The sequence below is a fragment of the Vigna umbellata genome, chromosome 7, assembly GCF_029865625.1.
Source record: "Vigna umbellata cultivar VRB3 chromosome 7, Vumbellata_1.0, whole genome shotgun sequence".
Lineage (NCBI taxonomy): Eukaryota > Viridiplantae > Streptophyta > Magnoliopsida > Fabales > Fabaceae > Vigna > Vigna umbellata.
The window spans coordinates 8,558,431-8,585,213 of record NC_142171.1 but is presented as its reverse complement, the minus strand read 5'-3'; the positions used below and the strand labels follow the sequence as shown (position 1 = coordinate 8,585,213).

Below are 26,783 nucleotides of genomic sequence, written 5' to 3'. Positions count from 1 at the left end.
AGTTGCCCATCATCAGCATATATTTCCTCTTCCCTCTCTTCTTCCTCACTCTCACTTGTACTAGTTGGGGTGTCACTTTCACTACTATAAATGTCCTTGCCTTTCAAAATAATGTTTCTTTTTGTAGGACATTGAGTAGCTACATGACCCCTTCCTAGACATTTGAAGCATTTGATTTCACTGGTTCTGGTGTGTGAGGGTGTTTCTTTCTTGGGTCTCTCTTCTATTTTGGCTAGAGGTTTAAATGGCTCTTTTTCTTTAAAAATTTTCTTTTCAAAAGTAGGTTGAACTTGAATTCTTTTAGAAGAAGATTTTCTCAAGTTTTGTTGTTCTACCTTTATACACATTTGAACAAGATCATTCAAATCTCTATAAGGTAGAAGTTCAACCCTATCTCTTATGTCAAAATTGAGCCCACTTAAAAATCTAGCTAAAGTAGTTTCTGGACCTTCTACTATGCCTGCCCTCATCATATACAACTCCATCTTTTGTCTATATTCCTCAACTGTCATAGACCTTTGTTGTAACCTTTGGAGTTTATCCATGAGTTCTCTATTGTAGTAGGAGGGAATGTGTCTCCTCCTAAGGGCAGACTTGAGATCATTCCAATAGTGGATGGGAGGGGCTTGATGTCTAAGCCTCTCTTGGACCAAGGCAGTCCACCAATACATTGCATACCCTTGAAAGCTTAGGGTAGCTAGAGAGACCTTCCTATCTTCACTCACTTGATGGCATTCAAACAATTGTTCTACCTTCATCTCCCAATCAAGATAAGCCTCTACATTGTCCTTCCCATGGAAGTGAGGCAACACCACATTGACTTCTTTAGGGGGTGGGGGTGCATGAGAATTTCTCCTATGCCTTCTAGAAGTAGAAGGCTGATGAGGGTAATAATCACCCAGACTCATAGACATCCCTCCCTCTTGAGAGTTTTCACTCTGACTTCCCCTAGACTTACTTTTCCTTATCAATCTCAACTCATCTTGAATAACAGCATTTTGAAGCTCTCTATTGGCTTTCTCTTCATTCATTTCTCTTCTTATTTCCTTGAATTCATTAACTAAAGTTTGAAGAGAAAAATGTTCTTTTTCACTATCACTAATCCTAGGAGAATGCCTTCTAGACATTATGATGGACTTAAATGTTATTCTTGAAGTAAAGACTAGAGCTTTTCACTTGAAAGCAATATTCCAGGTAAGGGAGGTGATTCACTAGGAATGCTTAAGTACCAAGCCTTATCCTTGCCAAATATGCTTCTAGTTACTTACTAGAGTCCTTAGATCAAAATCACTCTTAAATCCACTTAAGTCTCAAAGACAACAAAGAAAACACAAAGTAAAGAAAGAACACAACCTAACTCTAAATTCGGACCCCTAAGAGAGCTTCCTATTCGCACAAGATATATGTTATCTAGTCGAAAATTGGAAAAACCATTAAAGTGAGGTCTCCTAGGTGAGGCTTAGACTTTGGATCTAAGACACACTCACCGCCTACTCAATTTTAGGTTGTGAGACTTCTTTTGAGTCTAGTTACAAATGAGGGAAGAGCACTTGTGAACTCTAGCACCTCACTTGCTTGGATTTGGAACTTACAACCAAAGAAAAACACTGGAAATTACAAAGAAAATTGGGTAACTTGGAAAGGAAAAGTTAGAATAGGCTAGGGAAACAATGTATGCAGCTTTGGTTGCTCTCAAAGAACTTGAATCTACTGGATTCCACACAATTCTCTCAGCTGCAAAGTGCTTAAACAAAGGAATTAATTTTTCTGCAGTATAGAACTCTGCTGCAAGTCACGGCCTTTCCTTCTTCAAGGCTCAACTTCATTCACTTTCTGTAAGACCCTAGAACCTCATGAACTTACCTAGTTGTAAAAAGTTTAAGTTATAATGTAAAAATAAAGTGCTGTCAGACTTGACATGGTTTACTATTTTAATTATAACTTTTTGTAGAAAATATCAATTTAGCTGTTTCTTCTTTTATTGGATAGTAGACTCAAAGAGCTTCGATTTGAGTACTCATACGCGTATTTTCGACTTCGGTAAGGGGGTCAACCGGACTGTCAAAGTTGCGGTAAATTTTGCTGCTGGGGATTTGCGTGAGCAGTAAATTTTTTTGGATTGTAGGCAATGTGAGCTGGCTTGGCTGCGGTTCCTTTTTTGAGAATATTTTGGGGACCCTTTCAGACATTCCCTCCATGTTTTGGGGCTGGAAAGGAGTATGGGGCATTGTTTTATTGAATTATCTTTGCTAAATAACAATTCCATGGGTCCTTGTGTGTCTAGGAATCATTTCCTTTAATTCCAAAGCTGAATGAGTGTTTTGGACAGCAGAGAAAGGCCCTTAGTTAGAGTATTTCGAAATTTCTAAGTGTGCTAAGTGTGGAGATTGTCTTGGCCTGTGAAAGAAGAGAGGGATTCCAAGAAACTAGAGTTCTACCAAGGTTGTGGAAGAGATCAAGTTAAAGTGTTCAAGGCAAAAAGGTAAGGGGGTTTAACTTGGGATATAACATAGTGTATGATGGGTAGAAGGTAACCATACAAATTGTTTCATGCTTTCTTCCTTGTGTGTTGAGATTAAATTTAACATGTTGAAGCATGTGTTTTTCTTCTTGGTTGTGAGTTTTATGAGTTTGAGTATAACATGAGTTTTGGATATAAAACGCAGAATCTAAAACTGAACTGTTGCGATTGTTCCCAGATTTATTTGAGACCCTTCCCGATATCCAAATCAGTCTTGTGAGTAGTCAAATTAACGATAATTGAGTCTAGTTTCCATAAAAGCAAGAATCCACTCAATTGGAGTTTGGTAGAGAGAGTAATGAGTAAAAGAGTCATCAAAGGTCAAAGCTGAAAATACCTGAGCATGATTAATGTTTCCGAGTTTTAATGATTTTACTGCAGCTAGCCCTGTAGTCCAAAAATTTAGATTTATATGTCCAAAGAAAGATATTTGAGTCTAGTTTCCAGAAAATCAAGAATCAACTCAATTGGAGTTCGGTAGAGAGAGTAATGAGCAAAAGAGTCATCAAAGGTCAAAGCTGAAAATACCTGAGCATGATTAATGTTTCCGAGTTTTAATGATTTTACTGCAGCTAGCCCTGTAGTCCAAAAATTTAGATTTATATGTCCAAAGAAAGATATTTGAGTCTAGTTTCCAGAAAATCAAGAATCAACTCAATTGGAGTTCGGTAGAGAGAGTAATGAGCAAAAGAGTCATCAAAGGTCAAGCTGAACATACCTGAGCGTGATTAACGTTTCCGAGTGTTAATGATTTTACTGCAGCTAGCCCTGTAGTCCAAAAATTTAGATTTATATGTCCAAAGAAAGATATTTGAGTCTAGTTTCCAACAAAGCAAGAATCAACTTAATTGGAGTTTGGTAGAGAGATTTATGAGTAAAACAGTCAGCAAAGGTTAAAACTGAGAAGACCAGAGCGTGGTGAAAGTTTCAGCTTTTTAATAATTTTACTGCAGCTAGATCTGTAGTCCAAAAATTTAGATTTATATGTCCAAAGAAAGATATTTGAGTCTAGTTTCCATAAAAGCAAGAATCAACTCAATTGGAGTTTGGTAGAGAGAGTAATGAGCAAAAGAGTCATCAAAGGTCAAGCTGAACATACCTGAGCGTGATTAACGTTTCCGAGTTTTAATGATTTTACTGCAGCTAGCCCTGTAGTCCAAAAATTTAGATTTATATGTCCAAAGAAAGATATTTGAGTCTAGTTTCCAACAAAGCAAGAATCAACTTAATTGGAGTTTGGTAGAGAGATTTATGAGTAAAACAGTCAGCAAAGGTTAAAACTGAGAAGACCAGAGCGTGGTGAAAGTTTCAGCTTTTTAATAATTTTACTGCAGCTAGATCTGTAGTCCAAAAAAATTTAGATTTATATGTCCAAAGAAAGATATTTGAGTCTAGTTTCCAATAAAAAAGAAATGAACTCGTTTGAAGTTATGTACAGAGAATTATGAGTAAAATAACAAGAAAAGGTCAGTGTAGACATCACTCAATTTTAATCGTTGGGAATACTTATCTACACTCTTTGGCCAAGAGTGTGGGTAAGAGGGTATTGAGAATTCTCTTCCATTGTTGGAAGAGGAAAGAACGAATTATGAGAATGAGAGGACTGAAAGAGATTGATGTTTGAGTGTGATGGTGAAACTGTGAGAGCAAGCGTTCTGTCATTTCCTTAGAATTCTTGTCGAATCGATGGTGTTCGTATTGCGATACGATAGTGTGTTGAGTCTCTGCGGAGACTGAGATTCGAGTGTCACCCTTTCCTCGTGCGCGGGGACTAGAGGGGGTTGAATGTCTCGCCCAATGACTTCGGCTCGTGTGAGTATAGTGCTCGGTGGGTGCGCCTAACCGAAGTTTTTACTCGTAATTCCTTGAGAGGTCGGGGAGATAGGTCTGAAGTTGCGATGGAGGACGGCTCGAATCGCCCTGTTTTGCGAAACAGGTTTGATACGACAAAATTCAAGGAAACAACAGAAGCTTGAGTAAATGATTGAGTTGTGAACTTAATATTGTGATGTATTGTAATATTATGATCTTGATAGTCTGAGTGGTGATGGTCTGAGTTACGAGTTGGATATTGTGTTGTATTGTAAGGTTGTAACTAGGATAATCTAAGTTATGATATTTTGATATTTAAATTATATGCTATGTTAGGTTCCTCGTTACTCACCCTGAAATGTTGTGGTTGTGGTTTCCACCTACGATGATCGTACTTGTACTGGAGTAGATGGCGTTACAGATGAGGCAGAGATGAAGTAGCATGACGAGAGTTATGGGAATGACTATGGGGGACTTATCATGTTTTAAGTAATTTTATGTTTTTGAATATTGAATTTGATATTTGTAAGGTTTTAACTTTATGTTGTAAAACGCTTAAACTTTATGTTGTAAGACGCTTAAACTTTTGATGGTTTATTTCCGCGATGTTAATTGAAAAAAAAAAAAAAAAAATTTGGCGTAAAAGTTTTGATTTCGTTATTTTCTAGTGGCATCCTGATAAGGGGTGTTACACTTTCCTCACCAATTGAACTTCCTTTAATGCTTCCACTTGCAATGAGCCATTTGAGTTATAGTTCACCTATCCAACAAACCAGTTAATCACAGAAAGTACCACCACAATTGCCAGCAAAATCACATCCAGGTGACAGCAACACCAGGACTTTTGTCAAACAGATGGTGTGCAGAATGTAGAAAAATCGAAAATCAAGCAATGACAGGGTTTTCAAACACGGTGGCACCTCAAATAGATCCTAAGAAGGGTTCTAGATCAGATTTAAAACACAAGAAAAGACTTTAGATCAGAATCACACATGAATTGGCTATGCATTGAAAATTGATAAAACTGTTTGATGAAATGCCTGAATGAATTGCACCAGATTTCTGCACCAGATTTTAACAGCAACAATACTATACACTTCAAACTTTCAACACTGATGATGCAATGGTCCTAAGTGCCTTTTAACATATGTAATATCTCTTTTGAATTGTTATCTTAATACTTTAAATGGACCATGGCTTTTACTGCATCTAAAAGTGATGAATCAAGCAAAGTAATGCAGTGCAGAATTTGACAATAAACCAGCACAGTTTTCAGCAGAATCAATTTTTCAATGCAGAAAAATATACCAAATGAACAGTACTGCACCTAGTTATTTTCCAATGATTCAAACATGTTTTGATGATGAATGATGACTTGTTGGAACTAATTGGATGCATCAAAACTATATAAAACAGAGAATCACTACTGCAGTACCAGCTTTCAGCTAAATTTAACAACTAGCATGGTCAAATTTTGATTCAAAAGTAATTCTGATTTGAAAACAGCAAAGAGGAGTTAGAAATGGTATTTGAAAGTTGCACAAATGCAGAAATTCAGTGTTGATGATGGTTAGCAATGATCTAATACTAACCACACACAATTAAGCAGAATTTACCCAAGGAAACACATGCATCTCGGCCAAATGCTTAGACACTCTTGCCACATGACAAACTATTTGGAATCAACTCATTTCATCTTCCAAATGGTTCAGACAATGGATCAATCAACTGCTGTTCATTAGATCAGTAAATGACCATAAAACAGTAACAGTGCAGCACAAAAAAAAAAACAGAACTTAAATGCTGTCAGCTTTGAACAACCTGCACAGATTTGAGTTTGAATGGTAGATCTAAACACCTGAGCTCATTTCTGAAGTATTCATTGCTCTTAATTGGTGTAGCCACATTCAAACAACTCAGATTTTTGGTAAAACTTGGTTGAAACCAGATTTGATAACAAAAACAGCAAAGTAACTAACAAGACTTAAGACAAAAACCAGAAATGATGTTTAAATGGTAAAAATGACTCAAAACAGCAAGAGATAACCGAATAAAATGATGATAGACTCAAGCAAATAGAACTGGTATCAATAAAACTCAAAACATAGAAGCCTAAACACATCATAGATGCTGAAACAGAAACAGAATATAGCAGAACCACAAGACATAGCAGGAATTTGAATGACAGTTTGAAAAATGAAAGATGAAGCCACTTATCTCACGGTTCAAGTTAGAACCTATGCTCTGAATACCACTTGATACATCCTAGGAGATGTAGAGAAGATGATCCGTGAGATTGGAGGTGCAAAGAGACTTGGACAGCTTGCTGAAACCAATGGAACAGTAGCATTAGCAGCTGCAGACTTGGAATTTCATGAGCAGATTGGTTAGGAGTTTTGGATGTGAAGCAGCGGATGATTGGTGATTATGGTGAATGGATATGGAGGCTAGCTTGGAGAGGTGATTCACAACTCAGAAGGCTTCCTAGAGTGGAAGGAAGTTGCAATGGAAATCAAGCTAAGAAGTGACTCTTGGAGAAGGAATTTACTATGCATTTCAGCAGAAATTCTTTACTACAATCCAAAAGTGATTTACAAGCTTTTCCTATGAGATTTTATAGATTAATCTCAAGGCTTTAAGCAAGCAATTTTCACGTTGCAGATCTGAACCCATGTGCTACATGTATGGCTTCTAAAACAAGTGAAAATTGAGTTTTATGTGAAAAAAAACATTTACTAATGCAGCCCCATAGAAGGATAAGTACACCCCTTTTTGTATAGAAATTTCCTTTTTACCTTTCTCCATGTTTTGGCAGATTTAGCATATCTTCTTGTTCTCCAATTTTCCATCCAAAGATAGCAAATAGTACTTGACCTTGAGGAGAATATTCATCTTGGAGCTTTTTGGCCATTCCTCTTGTGATGGGTCCTATGGTGTTAGACCTTCTTGTATCACATATTCATTGTAGTTAGATCTCTTGATTCAGATATAGTTGTTACCTTAGGTTGCCAGCTTTTTTTTAGGCTCTTCAAGATCTTTATGTTGATCTCCTCCTTCTCAAATGTTTTACCAAGTGCAATTAGATGATTTATAATGTGAGTAAACCTTTTATGGACTTCATAGATATTCTTGTTGATGGATTGGCAAGTGTACCAAATTGCACAAGTAATATAAAATGGTAAGACCAAGTATCGTATCCCAGAGGACTCTCGACACTAAACAATCGTGTGATAACTCGATTAATTAAGACTTAAAGAAATAAAGATGATTGGTTTCAGATGCAAAGACAAAAATTTAAATATGAAGGCAGTTTGATCAATAGCAGAATAACACAGTGATGAACGGATGTTGTTTGTAATATGAGATGAGTATGTTGTTGGGGTTATATTTCACCAAGTTTCCTCTCATGTATGTGATGAACAAATTTTCAATCCCCGAAAACGGAGTCAAAAACTTATTAACCCTCGGCAAGTGTAACCGAATCGTATCAAGAAATAATCCTGGTAAGACCAAGTATCGTTCTCCCAAAGGACTCACGGCCTAGACAGTTATGTGATTTATTGATTAATTAAGACTTGTGAACAAATTGTTGTAAGTTTCAAATGCAAAAGACTGAAAAGTAAATATGTATGCATGTGATGATCAATGGGCAAGAAGAAACAAAACACATGAATTGAAATATATGGATGAATATGTTGTTGGGGTTTATCAATTTCATCCTATCCACTCTCTTGTATTTAAGAATTCATCATTCTTTTCATTAATGTTAATGTCACTTTCTAAATTACTTTAAACCCGATGTCTCGGCGAAGAAAGCCTAATCATAATCACTAGTTTACAATGTCTTGTCTCCCTAGCAATTAATCATGCATTATAGGGAACAAAAGCTTAAAGGCAACCAACTATCATACTCTTATGTCTAGGTTTGTAATATACTGTTGGGAGAGATTCCCCAGATCTAGATTTCCCCGTATATGTCCGTATCGAAAAAACCAATAATCATGACATCGAATGAGTTAAACAATGCATGCTTTGAGAAAAGAGGAAAAACCCTAACTATTAATGAAAAAAAGCATGTATCATAAAAATGATCTTGAAGAACAAATTCCATACAAGAGAGTTTTAAAGGATTTACATTGATTCCCCAACAACAATAAAAGTTTAGTTCTCCATCATCATGGAAGAACTAGATGAATGATGACAAATTTATGAACACCGAAAAACGGTGCCAAAAACTTGTTTAACCCTCGGCAAGTGTGACCGAATCGTATCAAGTAATAAACTCGGTAAGACCAAGTATCGTTCTCCCAAAGGACTCACGGCCTAGTTTAGCTATATGATTTGTTGATTATTTAAGACTTAAGAACAAATTGATTGTAGGTTTAAATGCAAGAGATAGTAATTAAATATGTATGCATGAATTTGATCAATGGAGAAAAATAGAATACAAACACTTCAATGAATTAGATGGATGAGTATATTGTTGGGGTTATCAATTTCATCTTATCCACTCTCATATTTTTAGGAATTCATCATTCTTTTCATCAATGCTAATGTCACTCTCTAAATCACCTTGCAAGAAGGCCTATCCTTAATTACGAGTTCATACAATTCCTAGCATTCCTAGTAATTAGTTCTAAAGTGTAGGAGCTTAAAGGCAACCAATATGCTATTGGGAGAAATTCCCTGAATCTAGATTTCCCCGTACGTTCCCGTATCGACAAAATCAATAATCATGGCAATGAATGAGTTAAACAAAGCAAGCAATAAGCAAAGAGGAAAAACCCTAACTAACGATGAAAGAAAGCATATATCTTAATATAAGACGTTAAAACACAAATTCCATATATGAGAGTTTCACAAGACTACATTGATTCCCCAACAACAATACAAGGTTTAGTTCACCATATTCATGGTGAAACTAGATGAACAATAATGAAAGAATGAAAGATAGAACCCTAGAAAAAGGAGGAGGTAGCCTGAGCATCCAAGATCTTCCTTCAAGGGGTGGAAAAAAGAGTGTTTGCTTCGTCTCTACCAAAGATACAAACCCTAGGACGTCCTAAAGCTTATATACTATTCTAAAATTACAGAAAATTAGGCCCAAGCCCAAAATAGTGTCGCTCAGCGGTAAACTGCCGCTGAGCGGTAGTTGCGACTTCTCCTTTTGCACTTTTTAATGTCTTTTCTGATTCCATCTCTATCCTTCTTCACTTCTTTCACCAAATTCACCTTAAAACCTGCATAAAACACTGAAATCAAGCATAAACCTGTCCAGCTTTCTTATTTCTAAAAATATGACCAAAAGCATGATTTCAAGCTAGTTTCTAAGTCTTAAAGGTTGCTTTTGGTATCAATTTTAAGCATAAAAATAACAGTTTTTCAACTGTTATCAATGAACAATGGAATGAAAGAATGGAAGAGATAGAAAAACCCGAGAAAGAGAATAGGAGAGTCGTCACCATCTCCAATTCTACCCCCAAGGGGTGAAAAGTGTGTTTCTGCTTCGTCCCAGCCAAAATTACAGAAAAGTAGGCCCAAGCCCAAAATAATGGCGCTCAGCGGTAAAATACCGCTCAGCGTTAAGTGCGTGTGTTGAATTCTTCCCCTCAGCTTCACTTTCACCCCTCAGCGGTGCCAACGAGTGTTAAGTAGTGCCGCTCAGCGGTAAAATAGCGCTGAGCGGTACTTGCGACTTCTCTTCTTTTGCACTTTTTGAGTTCTTTTCTGATTCCATCTCTATCCTTCTTCACTTCTTTCATCAAATTCACCTTAAAACTTGCATAAAACACTGAAATCAAGCATAAACCTGTCCAACTCTCTTATTTCCAAAAATATAAACAAAAGCATGATTCCAAGCTAGTTTCTAAGTGTTAAAGGTTGCTTTTAGTATCAATTTTAAGCATGAAAATAACAGTTTTTCAACTGTTATCAGTACGTAAGAATTCTTCTTTATGCATTATGTTAATGTCACTCGCTAAATCACTTAAACTTGATCCCTCGGCGAAGAAGCATGTCCTTAATCACCAGTTCATGCAATTCACAGCATTCCTAGTAATTAAATGGGAAGATCAAGAGCTTTAAGACGGCCAAGACCCATATCCTCAATCCTTGAGAAATATTACTCTTGGGAGAATTCAACAAGAACCTAAATTGTAAGGAACCTCCCGGCACTCAGGCAATTCATACATCATGCTATGAATGAGTTAAACAAAGTATTTAATAATCACAAATGAACTACTCTAACAATTAATGAAAAAGCATATGTTATTGAGAATCAATTCAAATACATGAGAGTTCACAAGGTTACATCATCCCCCAGCAGCAAATAGAGTTTAGTCCACCATAGACATGGTGAAACTAGATGAATAATGGAAAAGAATGAGATATCAAAACCCTAAAAGTAGAGAATGGAAGCTCCCGCATCCAAATTCGCCTTTAAAGAGTGGAAGAATGTGTTCTTGTGCTGCTCTAGCCAAAGATACTAAACCTAGGACGCCTTACTCCTTTAAATAGAGCAAAGATAGAACAGAAACAAATCCCAGGCCCGTGTCACTAGCGCTCAAGCGCCCCACTTCGGGCGCCCGAGCGATGAGCGATGGTCTTCGACGCTTAAGCCTTACAGATGACGCCCAAGCTTCGTGCCTCTAGCGCTCAAGCACCCAAAAAGGGGCTCCCGGGCGGTGAATGACTCTCTTCTACGCTCAAGCCTCCAAAACGGACGCCCAAGCCTCGAGAATTCCTCCCCTCTGGTGCTTTTCCAAGCCTTTTTGAACTCCATCTCCTTGGCACTTCATCTTTGCTTTCCATATTATCTCATTTTCTGCCAAAACAAGAGGAATTATCCATAAAATCATTAAATTCAATCTCATTTCTCTTATTCACACAATTTAAAAGAAAAACATGATTCCAAGCAAGTTTCTAAGCAGAAAGGGGTGCATTTGGTATCAAAATTACATCACAAATAACAATATTTTCAACCGTTATCAATTCTCTCCAGGCTTCATCTTGAACATTTCATACTCCAAAATTAGAGAATTCTTTCTAGCCATCTGATGGACAAATTTATGATCACCAAAATATGATGTCACAAACTTGTTTTACAATCGGCAAGTATGACCGAATCGTTCAAGTAATAAACTTGGTAAGACCAAAGTATCGTTCTCCCAAAGGACTCACGGCCTAGTTTAGTTGTGTGGTTCGTTGATTAACTAAGACTTAAGAACGAAATAATTGAAGTTTAATATGCAAAACAGAAAATAAACATGTATGCATGAGGTTTTGATCAATGGCAAAAGCAAAAGACAAGCACTTTCAATGAAATATATATATGAATATGTTGTTGGGGGTCAATTTCATCTTATCCACTCTCATATATTTTAGGAATTCAACATTCAAATCATCATTGTTAATGCCACTCTCTAAAGTACCTTTCAAGAAGGCTTCTCCCTAATTACGAGTTCATACAATTCCTAGCATTCCTAATAATTAGTTCATCAAGTGCAGGAGCTTAACGACAACCAATATAATATTGGGAGAGATTCCCCGGATCTAGACTTCCCCATACGTTCCCGTATCGACAAAATCAATAATCATGCATTGAATGAGTTAAACAAAGCAAGCATTAAGCAAAGAGGAAAAACCCTAACTAATGATGAAAGAAAGCATAAATCATGGATTAAGATGCAAGCACAAATTCCATATATGAGAACTTCAAAAGATTACATTGATTCCCCAACAAACATACAAGGTTTAGTTCACCATATTCATGGTGAACCTAGATGAACAATAATGAAAGAATGAAAGATAAAACCCTAGAAAGGTGAAGAGGTAGCCTGAGCATCCAAGATCCTCCTTCAAAGGGGTGGAAGAGAGAGTGTTTGCTTCGTTTCTGCCAAAGATACCAACCCTAAGACATCTAGCTCTTTAAATAGGACATAAAAATAATAGAAAACGGGTCCAGGCCCAAACAGATCATAAAATCGCATAAAACTGGCCCAAAACTAGTCTGGTTGACTTTTTTCGTATTCTGGTTGACTGGTTGACTTTTTGGTTGACTGGTTGACTTTTCTGGTTGACTGGTTGACTTTTCTGGTTTCTGGTTGACTTTTCTGATTCCATCTCTCTCCTTCTTCACTTCTTTCACTAAATTCACCTTAAAACCTGCACAAAAACACTGAAATCAAGCATAAACCTGTCCAGCTCTCTTATTTCTGAAAATATGGATAAAAGCATGATTTGAAGCTAGTTTCTAAGTGTAAAGGTTGCTTTTTGTGTCAATTTTAGGCATGAAAATAACAATTTTTCAACTGTTATCACAACTCCAAACTTAGAACTTTGCTTGTCCTCAAGCAAACAAGATGTAACTCAATCTTCAACCAATTCATATGATGGTTCACTCATTCAAAAATCCTCTTTTTCAAGATAAGTAACAACTTCACTCAAACTTATGACCAAGAGTTCAATCAAGATGTGCACATGCTTTAGCGTTCACAAAGTCATTTAAATTCCAACAAATGCTATATTTCATGAATGATCAATCAATTAAGCATGGATGTTCATGTGCTCATGGAATATTTCCTCATTAGGTAAAGTGTTTCACTCACACACAAGTGTATAAGAGGTAATCACTCATTCACTCTACTATCACAATGTCACATGAATCAACTTTGCCTTTCATTTTACCACAATCAAAAACATTCACAAGCATGCATCATCACAAGGACTTTTCAATGGCTTATAATGTGGCTGGGCTAACAAGAAAATTGGTTTTTCTGGATCACAAAATCCTTGAGTTAAGAGAATCATAACAACACAATTTTTCTTATTCTTCCCAACTTGCCTTTGCATTTGCATTGAGCTTTGCTTCTTTTTCTTTTCTTTTCTTTTTCTTTTTTTTTCTTTGCATATTCTTACTTTTTAGCTCTTAGCTCAATGCTTTTCCTTTTTCATGTTTTCCCAACAACCCCAAACTTGAACATTTAACAATACCACACAAGATCTTCTACTTAACTCAAGGTAAAAATTTTCAATCAAGGGTTTCAGTGTATGTTCAAGGCTAAGGGTTCAAAGGATAGAACACAAAGTGTTCTCTTTTAGTGGGCTAACTTTATGAATTTGGCCAATAAAAAGGGTTCCAACAAATGGCCTTGATCATATGATGCAATACAAGCAATTGATTCAATCATAGAAAACCTGGGCAAAATCATTCATGCTTTCAAAGTAATAGCATTCAAACATAACAACTCTGGAGCTCAAAACCTCACATATAAGCTCATTCACATTTGACATACACATCCTGCTTAATCTCACAACCATAATCATGATATCCTGCATTTGTTCACAAAGCTTGTGAATCACCTGTATAAGCATTTTATGTGCACATCTATCTCAACATCAATCAATCACTAATCATCATCAAGCATTACTTATCACACAATCACAGTTAATAGCAAACCATCATAACAAACCATGTTTCCAATAGAGTACATCAAACCCTAATCTAAAACGAAAAATAAATAAGTTTAGAAAACTTAAACCAACAAAAGCATAAGTCCTGCTCTAGTTATGATAGCATTCATCAGTAAATGCTATCTCAACTCCTCATCAATCTGAGCTGTCCTCTGTATCTTCCTCTTCTTGTATCTTATAGTCTTGATTCTTTTTGCCCGATGAGGAGGCCATCCCTTTGAAAAGGTATGTAGGAGTATGTGTGTAGAGAGGAGTCTGAAAGTATGAGCAAATGCGCAGCTTAGGGTATAAAAATACCCTAATGGGCTCGGGTCCCGCTAAGGGGAACTAAAGCCCATTCTGCGAGAGTACCGCTCAGCGGTAATTTGCCGCTCAGCGGCACTTTCGTGTTGTGCCTTTCTTCTTCCTAGCTTACCTTAGGTGCCTTCTACTCATGCCTCTGACTTGCTCCCTACAATTAAGTTCTCAGATCACTCAAACATTCAATCCCTATCATGCAACTAAAGCAGAATCAAAACAAACAATACAGATAAAATCAATCAACTGGGTTGCCTCCCAGGTAGCGCTTGTTTAACGTCACGAGCCTGACCCAAAATCCTCCAGCACCCTTCAGTAGATGCAAATCTTTCTTACCAACACCCATCAGTAGGTGTATACAAACATAGTATCCTTCAGTAGATACTCTTCCACCTAACATCCATCAGTAGATGTAAACCCTGTAACAAACTTATAACAAAAACGAAAATACCCAAAAGTTCAAAATTACATCACCAAACAAAAAATTAAAAGTTCTTAAATCACTGGGTTGCCTCCCAGCAAGCGCTCTTTTAACGTCACTAGCTTGACCCAATAAAGCTCATGTTCCACCTTCTTTTTCTTCTTTCTACTGAACTTCTTTAGAAATTTGATCAAACCAGGAACCTGTTGCAATGTCTTAATCATAGGAACTTTAATCTCCAATTTCTTGAAGATTTCCATGAGGCACTTAAATTTCTTTTCCTTCCTATGATACTTCTTTGGATGAGGAAGAGGTTTTTCATATGATTCTTTCTTTTTTTCTCTCGTCCTCTTTTTCTTTTCTCTCACTTTCTTTTTTTCTTTTCTTTTTCTACTCACTTTCTCAATCTTCACACAAATTTTCTCTTCTTCTTTCTCTTCTCTCTCTTCTCTCTCTTCTTTTTCCAACTCAACTTTTTCAACATTTACACTCACTAGCACTTCACACTCTTCCTTGGGGTTAACCTCAGTATTAGCCCCAAAATTTTTGTCAGGCCTTTCTTCCAATTGCTTGGTAATCTGACCCATTTGAATCTCCAAGTTCTTAATAGCGGCTTCAGTGCTCTTTTGAGAAGATTCAATTTTCTGTATGAATTGCTGAAGAGTTTCTTCCAACCTTGTTGATCTTTCATTAAGTGTAGACATTTGTTGCCATAAGGTTGGTTGTTGCTGTTGTTGCTTGTGAAATGGCCCTGATTGTCCAGCTTGCCTACTTTGTCCTTGACCAATACTTGAGTGTGGTTTCCACCCTTGATTATAGTTCCCTTGACGGTATTGATTGGTCATGTAGTTTACATCCTCTACGGCTTCTACTGGGAAGGCACATTGACCATTAATATGGTCGCCTCCACATAATTCACACATCTGTGGTTGAACCTGTGCAACAGTCTTTAACTCTTTTGGCAGTTGTGCAAGTATCTTTGTGAGATTCTCCAATTGTTGAGTTAGTATCTTGTTCTGAGCTAGCAAGGCATCATTGGATTGCAATTGTAGAACTCCTTTTTGTTGAATAGGAGCTCCTCTTTCACTGTTAAGCTCATTATCACTTGTAGCCATATTGTCAATGATTTCTGTAGCTTCCTCTGGAGTTTTCCATTTGATATTTCCTCCTGCTGAGGCGTCAAGCATCATCTTGGTTTGTGAACCAAGACCTCCAAGGAAGGTTAGGACTACTTGCACATCATCAAAGTCATGCGTGGGTGTCTTTCTTAATAAGCTTTTATACCTATCCCATGCATGCCCCAATGATTCCTCCATGCCTTGCCTGAAAGATGATATCTCTTGCTTTCCTTTGTTTACCTTGGTAGAATTGAGTGCCCATATAGTTAAATTCTTGACCGAATTGCATCCTGAAAGCATTAGGCACAAAACTCTAGAAAATATTTGTTAGCACAAAAAGATATAGGAGAAGATATAGATTCAGAAGATAAAAGATTCAGAGGATAAGATAAAATAAAATAAAATAAAATAAAATCTAATCTAATCAAATCAAATCAAATAAAATAAAATCTAATCTAATCAAATCAAATAAATCTAATCTAATCAAATAAAATAAAATAAAATAAAATAAAATCAAATAAGATAAAATAAACTAAAATCAAATAAAATAAAATCAAATCAAATCAAATCAAATCAAATCAAATAAGATAAAATAAAATCAAATCAAATCAAATCAAATAAAACCAAATCAAATAAAAATCGAAAATAAAAACAGAAATTCAAAATTAAAGTCAAAGATAATCAATAATCACACAAATTAACCAGTTAAACCAGAGTCCCCGGCAGCGGCGCCAAAAACTTGATGGACAAATTTATGATCACCAAAATATGATGTCACAAACTTGTTTTACAATCGACAAGTATGACCGAATCGTTCAAGTAATAAACTTGGTAAGACCAAGTATCGTTCTCCCAAAGGACTCACGGCCTAGTTTAGTTGTGTGGTTCGTTGATTAGCTAAGACTTAAGAACGAAATAATTGAAGTTTAATATGCAAAACAGAAAATAAACATGTATGCATGAGGTTTTGATCAATGGCAAAAGCAAAAGACAAGCACTTTCAATGAAATATATATATGAATATGTTGTTGGGGGTCAATTTCATCTTATCCACTCTCATATATTTTAGGAATTCAACATTCAAATCATCATTGTTAGTGCCACTCTCTAAAGTACCTTTCAAGAAGGCTTCTCCCTAATTACGAGTTCATACAATTCCTAGCATTCCTAATAATTAGTTCATCAAGTGCAGGAGCTTAACGACAACCAATATAATATTGGGAGAGATTCCCCGGATCTAGACTTCCCCATACGTTCCCGTATCGACAAAATCAATAATCATGCATTGAATGAGTTAAACAAAGCAAGCATTAAGCAAAGAGGAAAAACCCTAACTAATGATGAAAGAAAGCATAAATCTTAGATTAAGATGCAAGCACAAATTCCATATATGAGAACTTCAAAAGATTACATTGATTCCCCAACAAACATACAAGGTTTAGTTCACCATATTCATGGTGAACCTAGATGAACAATAATGAAAGAATGAAAGATAAAACCCTAGAAAGGTGAAGAGGTAGCCTGAGCATCCAAGATCCTCCTTCAAAGGGGTGGAAGAGAGAGTGTTTGCTTCGTTTCTGCCAAAGATACCAACCCTAAGACATCTAGCTCTTTAAATAGGACATAAAAATAATAGAAAATGGGTCCAGGCCCAAACAGATCATAAAATCGCATAAAACTGGCCTAAAACTAGTCTGGTTGACTTTTTTCGTATTCTGGTTGACTGGTTGACTTTTTGGTTGACTGGTTGACCTTTCTGGTTGACTGGTTGACTTTTCTGGTTTCTGGTTGACTTTTCTGATTCCATCTCTCTCCTTCTTCACTTCTTTCACTAAATTCACCTTAAAATCTGCACAAAAACACTGAAATCAAGCATAAACCTGTCCAGCTCTCTTATTTCTGAAAATATGGATAAAAGCATGATTTGAAGCTAGTTTCTAAGTGTAAAGGTTGCTTTTTGTGTCAATTTTAGGCATGAAAATAACAGTTTTTCAACTGTTATCACCATCTTTACCTCATCGATTCCTACATGATTCACCTCAAGAACTTCCCACATTTCTTTTGCACTCTTGCATGCTGATACCCTAAAAAACTCTTCAATAGTAAGTGCAGAGGAAATAATATTTCTATCCTAAATATCATATTGTGCAAGTTTATTTTCACCTTGATTCCATTCAGAAAACTTTTTCAAAACACTTTTTCCATCAACAATTTTAGTAGGCTCAAAATGACTATTAATTATTGCATCTGAAATCCCCTTAACAATAGACTCTAAGAAAATCCTCATTTTGATTTTCCAAAAGGTATATCTTCTGAAAATAGAGGAGGTTTATTTGTAGAAGCACCTTCTCCGAAGGTTTGAGAAACTGAAGCCATCAGGTTTAATTAATCGATTTCACAGAAATAGTAATCGATTGTTTTTCAAATAATTTTTGAAAAACCAGCTCTGGTGCCAATTGTAAGAAAAGATATGGCTTGTTTCTCTTACCAAGAGGCGGGTGAATTGATATACAATCAAAACAGTTTTGTTCGCATAAAGCTAAAGAACAAAAATTTTGATGATGTCTCAAAGTCAAGTCTCAAGTGCTCTTGTTGCAAGAAGATCTTCATGAAGAATTGTTTTTATATTAAAGCTTTTGTAATTTAGTAGATTGATGTATAGGATGTGATTTATCTTTGATTCTATGTATTTTTTGCCTTAGGTTGCATTAAAATTTATTTTGTATTAGAAAACCTCATTTTATACTCAAGATAATTTATTATCAACTTATAATAATCGATTATCAATCATCAATTATGACTTGCCATAATTGATTATCACGAGCAATTGTGATAATTTTTAAGCAAGTTTTTTACTGCTGTGTATTCATTAAATGCATAATCAATTACCTTAATTGGATAATTGATTATCACAGGTTAATTAGTTGACAACAGATTTTTAGAGGTATCTAATAAATCATTATTTTGTACTATTCACTTAGTTTTTCACACCAAATTATATTAGTGAATTGTGTTTAATTCTCCATCATTGTCTCATTTTCACTAATTGGTCTTAATTTGATCAGTAATTCATATTTTTAATTAATTTGGATTATTTGAATCTAATTATTCTAATTATTAATTGCAAGACAATTTTGGAATTATTGTTAGGACTTCAAGATGGCTGCAACACCATTTAATTTCATTTTGAAATTTTATTTATGTTAGTTTTAGGCCAGATTTGACTTTTGGGCCTATTTTTGGTCAATATTTTGTAAAGAAGCCCATATAGACGACATTTTTGTCTTTTGCCCTTTTAAAAACCCCAAATCAGATTTGGGAAAGACGCTCTCCCTCAATTTTTACGTTTTCTCTCTAGGTTTCCAAGCTTTGGTGCGTTTTCTTCTTTCCTCCCTTTTGGGGGGTTTTAGCTTTACTTTCAATTCACTCTTTATGTATTGAATCTTCTTTTTAATTACAATTACATTTCCATTTTTTGTTCTTCTTTCATTCTCGTTTTTCAATTTCGTTTTCCCCTAATTTTATTGATGCCAAATTTTGTTTTCATGTTTAATTGCGTTTTTATGCTTCCAATTCCATTTTCTGCTGCAGTTCGTTTTGTGCATTTTGTTCCCCATTTGATGTTGAATTCCCTTTCTTTTTTATGTTGTAGTTTCGTTTTAATGGTAGCTTAAGGGTTGTTTGGTTGGTCATTAGTGAAATTACATCGTTTCCATGAGATTTCTAAGATGGAAGTGTGTTTTTGCTGCTCTGACATGGCTAATATTGAATCTGTTTTTGTGCCTGCTATTGGGTATACACTTAGTTGCCTAATTGGTGTGTAATCTTCACTTAGTTGATGAAACTGTATGGTGCAGAATTGGTTGAATATTAGTTCGCATTTATAAAAACATGGTTAGTCTTCACTTGTGTTCGATTAAAGGTTAGAGGAATGAGTATTTGTTGCTAATCTGTGATTGCAAGCATTGTATTTGAGCTAGTGACCAATCGTTTTTAATTTGTGTTTAATTTCGTTCATTTTAGTTCATGCAAAACTATCCCCAAACCATCCCCCACCACGTATTCGATCTAATTCCTGAACCACATTTGGTCCTTGAGAGACGACCTAGGAGTCACTTCTTAGTATTATACTGCACTTAATTGAGCGTTAAATTTGTATAGGGTACGACCTCGATCAGTATCTTTGAGTGAGATCTCTATAAATTAGATTGGGACTCTCATTCTGAAATATTAAATACAAAATACGAAACATACAAAAAGTGTATTTCGAAATTCTTATTTGCAGGTTGCGGTGATAAGTGTTATAGGGTTTGCCGAACCCTTATGTGTTGCCTTTGAGAACTTGGAGTGTTGGCATAGAGCGAGAACTTTCACAGGGAATGTGATTGAGTGTTTATGAAGATTTAGAGGAGGTGTTCATCCCTTGTGAGTCACAGGGGAAGTAAGTTTCATCTCTTGGGGTAACAAAAGAGGTGTTCTCTTCCTTACTCTTTAAATTTGTTTAAATTGTTTTTAAGGAATTTTTATTTACGAGAAAATTTTTTAAAGGAGCGATTTGCGATAAGAAACCAATTCACCCCCTTCTTGGTTTGTTGAACGCGTTAACCATTCCACTACGCCGCTGTGACAAGTTTCTTGTTGAATCTTTTTAGGAATTTTAGATGATCTTTAAATGCGCATAATAAAAATATCAAAATAATGCAGTAGAGAGATTAAGGATAGGAAACAAACACAGTCTTTTTATCCTGGTTTGGCCTTAATGCCTACATCCAGTGTCTTTCAATCAACCTTAGATTGAAAGACTTTCCACTATAAATTTGAGTTTTACAACAAGGATTTACGTACACCACACTGTCAAAATGTAAAACTCATCTCTAACTCACATCAATCTAATATAGCAAACACAAATCCTGTAAAAGAACAATCCTCTTCATTGTAGTAACCCTTTGAGACCCTTCTCAAAGTACCAAGAACACCAAGTTCTTCTTCCTTGCAACACGCACAGGGAACCAACAATCTTCTTGATTGCAAAACAAATTCTGATTAGTAAAGAATACACCTGAATTATGCAGAAGGGATCGGCCATTAGAAGTTCAATGCTAGCCTTCAAGAATTCTTCAAAACCTTTGAATATTGATTCTTGGAGCATTAGGTCCACCTGCAATCTCTTTTTAAACTCAGTGATATCAGATATGAAAATTCTCAAATGATCAAAGTGTCAAAAGTTCTCAATACAACACGCAACATTTTATTATATAGAATTTCTCTTATCAAATGCACTTTAATCGATGACGAAAATAATGTAGTCATTTATGCTTTAACAGAGTTTATACCAGGATCACATTGAAACAGATTTAATTGAATACACAAATAATATAATCGATTGCATGTTAACAATAAGTCAAAACATTTAAAAATATGACCGCTATATCAGTTATGATTTAGTTTGAAAACAATTTTCAAAGAATACCAAACTTAATTGATTACATAATCAGTGTAATTGGTTAAGTCCTACACTTAGACAATTTTGAAATTTTTTCTTCTCAAAACTTACCACTGCACATTTTCAAAAAGGTGTTTGCAAGAACATGAGTTTTAATCGATTTTACAATTAATGTAATCCATTGAAACTTGTGTAGTTTGCCACAGTTTCAAGCAAAAGCTATGTGATGAACTTAATTGATTACTAAACCAGTGTAATTGATTATTTCAAACAGATTTGCATTGTGAAAGTGGTTTTAACATATGAAAACATGAGAATGCATACAACAAATGTAAACACATTTATGATCATAGTGAGTATGCAAACAATCTGTTTTAGCAACATATGTATAAAACATAAAGACACATATGTTGTTGTCATGGTAACATATATGTGTGTTGTCATGGTAACATATATGTGTGTTGTCATCATAAAAAACCAAACACATGAGAATTGAGATTAGCATTCACATTGCTCCCCCTATCAACAACTGTCATAACCAACCACAAAATATGAATTGTATAACCACTTACTGGAGGAAGAAATCAGACCATTTAAAATGACCACTTTGTTATTGCGCATAATACCACTCCAACTAACCACAAAACGTGATGCACATATCATTTACTAAACCAATATATCATAGCACTTGAAATCAAGTTCATGAATTTATTGTTGTACAAAATGAGTATAAGAACTAACCACATCACGTTCATTGTATAACTATTTACTATATCAATCAATCTGACCAATTTTAAGTATGTTAACCATTTTGTTTTAAAACAAAATTATAATTTACGCACACCAATCATTTATTTCATTGTCTGTGGTGGTTCTTTGTTATGAATATCTAGTAATCTCCATCACTCAGTTTAATACTTTTATGTTATTGGTTATCTGTTATGAAGGACATGGTTACATTAGATTGACATTCTGAACAAAAACAAAATCATAAATAATATATTCCCAAATCAAATTGATTGAAATTAAATAACCAAAATAAATGAAAATTTCATCATCGCAATTGTGGGTCATTCAAAATTACAAATTAGTTTCGTAACAATTGATAACAGTTGAATTTACCGTTATTTGATACTTAATTTAGATATTAAAAACACCCTTTATGATTTAGAAACTAGCTTGAACTCATGTTTTTGGTTTAGTTTTGTGAATAAGAGAGTTGAGGTTATTCTTGATGATTTTATCACTAAATTCCCTTGATTTTGTAGGCTATTGGAATGATTTGAAAGAAGAGTTAAAGAACTAAATAGTTGAAATGCAGAAAAGTCAACCAGAATGCATAAAAGTCAACCAGAATGAAAAGTCAACCAGAGTACAAAAAAAGGGCACTGAGCGCAGAAAAAGGAGCGCTCAACGCCAATTTCTTCTGTCTCACGCCTGAGCGCCACTTTGGGGGCGCTCAGCGCCGACGACGTGGGCTTGGACCTGTTTTCTATTATTTTTATGTTCTATTTAAGGACTTGGATGTTCTAGGATTCACATCTTTTGACAGAAAGAGGCGAAAACACACTCCTTTCACCCCTCGGAGGCGAATTTTGGATGTGGAAGCTCTGATCTTCAACTTTTAGGGTTTTATCTTTCATTCTTTTCCATATTTTCATCTAGTTTCACCTTGTCTATGGTGAACTAAACCTACATTGTTGTTGGAGAAACGATGTAATCCTTTGAAACTCTCATGTATTGAATTGATTTTTATTATAAATGCTTTACTTCATTAATTGTTAGGGTCTTTCTTCTACGCTCTATGCATGCTTTGTTTAACTCATTCAATTGCATGATTATTGATTTTGTCTATATGGACACATATGGGGAAATCTAGAATTGGGGAAATTCTCCCAAAAGCAATATTACCTAGACATAAGGATAAGAGGGTTGGTTGCCTTTAAGCTTTTGTGCGAATGTAATACATAATTAATTTCTAGGGATACAAGACATTGTGATCTAGTAATTTAGAGTAGGCTTTCTTCACCGAGACATCGGGTTTAAGGTAAATTAGAAAGTGACATTAACATCAATGAAGAAGATTAATTCATAAATACATGAGAGTGGATAAGATAAGTCAGAAACCCCAACAACAAAATCATTCCATATTTTATACATCAATCACCTGTGCGTTCTTCAAGTCAATTGACCAATACTTGCATTCATATTTATTTTCTGTATTATAAACACTATGATCTTGTTTACAATACTTGGTCTTACCACATGAATGTCTAGGTCGTGAGTCTCTAGGGAAACGATACTTGGTCTTACCATTTATTATTACTTGATACAATTCGGTACACTTACCGAAGTGTTAACAACAATACATATGAATAAAAACATATATTCCAAAACAAAGAAGTTCATTAACTATTCAATGGGCCTACGATTTTTCCTATGTAATGTTGTCCAAGTGGTTCTCAAACCAACACTTTTGAAACGCTCCATAGGTTGAGCTTTTAAACGCATGTAAGAGTCAGATTTTTTGTTTATCCATGTCTTCGTCAACTAAAACATCACCAGATTTTTCATTGTAACTTTTACCAAGATGATCACCTACTATGTCATAATCTTTCTTTGATTTGACTTCCCAACATCATCACCTACTATGTCATAATCTTTCTCTAAATTAGACTTCTGAAGTGGAGTAAACATATCATCAACCTTTCGTTGCATCTTCTATGCAAGAAACATTTCTAGCTTCTCTAGCACTTTCTTAAGCTTCGCAAAGGAATCCTCTTGGTCAACAATGATACCAACCAAAGCTTTATTTTCTGCAACAATATAAGTCAAACATTGCCTTTGGAAGTTGTCCTTCACTCTACCACTATGATGATCGTCAAAGGCTTCTTTAACAATATCAGTACACATCTCTTCATTTGACACAAAGACCTCAATAATGACGTATACAAAACAAAATAAGCACACACATCATATTCAAATCAATACAAATTCCATAACAAGTAATTACTAGAAGCAATTGTAATCTCACTTCATTAACAACAAAGGCTTTTTAAACTTCTGCTTCACCAATTATAACATGTATCCAATGAAGAATTCTAGAAAAACAACTTTTTATTTTAGCCAACTTCTTCTGACCAAATAAGACATGTTCCATTACCGAAATCTGTTAGATACAAAATTCAGCTTAAAATAACTAAGACTAACAAATTATAACAATCAATTTTGTGAGTAACATCAAAATATACTTGCAATGCGAATACACAACCAACAACATGATAGTGTGATCTTTTTTATTTCTTCCTTACACAAAATGCAGCATCACACAAACTAGAAACCAAATACTCATAAATAAAACCCCCTAGTTATACTTTGCAATACATGATAAATCATCTAACAATTCAAATAACCCATGATGAACTTTTCCAACTCTATTTGGAAAGAAAAACTCAATCAACCCTAATAGTATGTATAATCTGAAAACATCAACCACTCCATCTCCTTTTTTATGCTTTTGAAGTTCTTCATAAATATTGTGTACACGTACATCAATTATATCAAACAATCTTTTAGTATGACAATCAACTTCCTCTTTAAACGCAGACCTAACTTCAAATCTGCTCCTCCTTTCTAACCATCTACTACACAATTCTAAAAGTAGTGTCCTACTCACTTTCACATCCACAACAATGGACAATAGCCATGCAAAAGGAGTTGTTTGTATGCATGACTTTTTCACATCTGTTAATAGTGTGTTCACATGTGCCATGGGGAATATCATATAGGGAGATTGGCGAGAGTGAAAGTGAATGTCTGAAAATTGTGAGGTTGGAAGATGTAATAGTGTTGGAGATGGAGATGGAAAAGGGGTCTAGATTTTGTCTCAACTGTGTTGATGTACGAATCAATTTTTTAGATCAAATGGTGTGTCTGTTCTGATTCTCATAAAAACTTGAAATAAAATTTTAATCATAGGTATTATGACGTCATGGGCAATGCTGCAATATCATGATGGGTTTTGTCATTGTTCGGTGGAGAAATGAGAAGAAATTGTAAGAGATTGGTTGCATGAAGGTGGTGAGAAGATTGGTAACATGCATCATCACACGAGTAGAAAGAATTTTAGATAGATCAATTTTGAGCAAGAGTACCAGTAGTTTGACATGCCAACATGTCAAATCCATTCATTTGACATAGTACTATGTTAGTAATTTATAAAATGGTGCAATGTGATTGGTTGAACAAAATTATTAGTGAAACCCACTGCATGTCATTTGAGTGTCAAATTAAAAAAGCGTGTCAAAGTATTATTATTATTTGAGAAATCGATTGTTTTACAAGCTTAACGTAGAAAAGGGGTATGCAAATGAAATGTGAGGAGTGTGAGTGTTAAATCATATTGGATTTCCCCCAAAAGGGTGTGTGGCAAACAAAAGAGAATGGTGGGGACATTTAAAGTGTGATAACTTCTCCTTATACCACTCCAACTTATCCGTGTACTTCTTCATCTTTTCCTTACAAAAATACTCTTTTGTAAAAAAGAATTACTTTTACTTTAACTTTTCACTTTTCACTTTTTTTTTAAAACTCTAAATTTATTCTTTCCTTTTCTACTTCGCCACACCTTACCCCCACCCCCACATTCACTTCATCTTCTCTGCATTTCTCTCTCGTCCTCTCTTCGTCTCTTCTATTCTTTCTCTCTTCGTCTCTTCCTTTTTGTTTCACTCTCTTCCTGTCGTTTTTCTCTTCCATTCACTGTTTTGGTTTACATTTGTAGTAAGTGGTGGTTTGTAAGCTTTGGTTTTCTCTCTGCACACTTCAGATCGAGGTTAGCATTTATATTTGATGTTGTTAATGTTGATTTGATGATAATATGCATGTATATTTAGCTATATGAACATATGAATATGTGATTTACATTTGATTTGTATGATAATTTAAACATTTATGAAAAAAAATGTTGAAGGATTCAACGGAAATGGAAAATTTGACAACGCCTTCAACGAATTTCGAAATTTGTTTAAGGCCTCAATGAATTTCACAATTCGTTAAAGGCCTCAACAGATTTTGAAATTCGTTTTAAGGCCTCCTTTTGAGTATTTCGCACCTAAGACAAGCTACTGAAAGTCACGACCACCACGGCACCTCATTCACCAATCTTCTTGCACCAAGATACCACCTTCACCAACTTCCTTGCACCACCCAACTTCCTCCACGAATCACAAATCCAGAGAAGGAGATAATAATACAAAGAATGAAGAGAATGAGAGGAAAATGACAATGAAGTGGAGGGAGTATTAATGAAGTGATTGAAAAGTAAAAAGAAAATGAGCATAGTAAATTTTTTTTAGCTACCATCATTTGATTGTGTTCGAAGAGTAATTTTAGAATAGGGAGATGTAGAGAGAAGTTGGGGGTGGTGTAGGAAGAAGATCTCTGAAAATTTTATGGGCTTGGTCCAAAGGGGTGTAAAAATGAAAATGGTGGAGTGTAGACAGTAAAAACAAGTTAGGTATAGTTATTCCATTAAAAAGAGGGTTAAAAATAGAAAACTGAAGGATAAAGATTTCAAAATGGTAAAAATTAAGGCTACAAATAGTAAATAGTGTAAAGAGGATGGGCCAAACAGAAAAGACATGGACTCATTCTTTTGTTCTTTTTTTCTTCTCTTTTTTTTTCTTTTCTATTTTTCTT

The 26,783-nt window shown here is 35.1% G+C and overlaps 1 long non-coding RNA gene across 1 annotated transcript; it reads left to right on the top strand.

The window, feature by feature from the left end:
- The first annotated feature begins 2,172 nt into the window (after positions 1-2,172).
- Positions 2,173-4,898, top strand: LOC148195098 (uncharacterized). Its single transcript, XR_015781038.1, has 2 exons — positions 2,173-2,482; positions 4,743-4,898. It is a non-coding gene; the product is annotated as an uncharacterized LOC148195098 (long non-coding RNA).
- The last annotated feature ends 21,885 nt before the right edge of the window (positions 4,899-26,783 follow it).